This window comes from Microtus pennsylvanicus, chromosome 6 (assembly GCF_037038515.1).
Source record: "Microtus pennsylvanicus isolate mMicPen1 chromosome 6, mMicPen1.hap1, whole genome shotgun sequence".
Lineage (NCBI taxonomy): Eukaryota > Metazoa > Chordata > Mammalia > Rodentia > Cricetidae > Microtus > Microtus pennsylvanicus.
In genome coordinates this window covers 53,150,261-53,151,322 of record NC_134584.1, presented here as the reverse complement: position 1 = coordinate 53,151,322, position 1,062 = coordinate 53,150,261, and the positions used below count along the sequence as shown (strand labels likewise).

Genomic DNA, 1,062 nt, shown 5'->3' with positions numbered 1-1,062 from the left:
TATCTCCCATCTTCTCTATTGTCTTTGCTTGGCCACCCCTGGCCGTGTGTGCTGAGTCATCAACAACCTTACTAATTCCCTTCCTTCTCTGAACCCTGCTCAGTATTCAGCTGCCCCACTAATCGCCAGGGCAGCCTTTTAAAATGAATTAGGTCGAGTCTCATTCTGAGGATTTCTGGAGACAGGATCGCCCTATTCGGACTGTGGTAGAGGATCTCGGGACTGAGCGTGGCTGTGCCGGAGCGTGGAGCCAGAAGCAGTCTCCGGGATGGACTTGTTTCTTATGATCCCGCGCCACAAGACCACCATCTTCACGGATGCCAAGGAGTCGAGTACCATATTCGAGCTGAAGCGCATCGTTGAGAGCATCCTTAAGCGGCCACCAGATGAGCAGCGGCTGTACAAGGACGACCAGCTCCTTGATGATGGGAAAACTCTGGGCGAGTGTGGCTTCACTAGGCTAACAGCAGGACCACAGGCCCCAGCCACAGTGGGCCTGGCCTTCCGAGAGGATGATTCCTTCGAAGCCCTGCACATTGAGCCCTTCTTCAGGCCTCCAAGGCATCCATATGCGATGAAGCCACAGGATTCTGGAGACAGTGACGATTAACAAGCTGTGTAGTGAGGGTCCCAGGCCCACCCCCAGCCCCAGAGACCCAGCCCTTAATAAAGATTTGGTTGTCAAAAGAACAAACAAACAAACAAACAAAAAAATAAAATAAAATGATTTAGGTCAGGCAGTCTCCTAACTTAAACATCTCTGTAAGCTCCCTGCCGCTGCTGGGATGCAACTCACATTCCCTCGGCAAGGCTCCTCCACCTTCGAGGGCTGACTTCCCGGGCCTTTCTTGAATCACCTTCTGACTTTTCATTGGCTCCTGGAAAGTTCATCAGACCTCCACGCTGTTTCACATTGCTCTGCACCTGCTTCTCTTCTTTGCCTAATGAACTTAGGTGGTGAATCGCTCCATCTATCCCATGAAGGTTCACTGCAGCGTGTTGACAGTAGCCAGTCTAAAGGGTGCGAGGATCCAAACTCATTAACACGCACAAAGGCTCCAC

General features: G+C 51.6%; 1 pseudogene; it reads left to right on the top strand.

Annotated features, from left to right (window-relative positions):
* The first annotated feature begins 268 nt into the window (after positions 1 to 268).
* On the top strand, positions 269 to 610 carry LOC142852832 (elongin-B pseudogene; annotated as a pseudogene).
* The last annotated feature ends 452 nt before the right edge of the window (positions 611 to 1,062 follow it).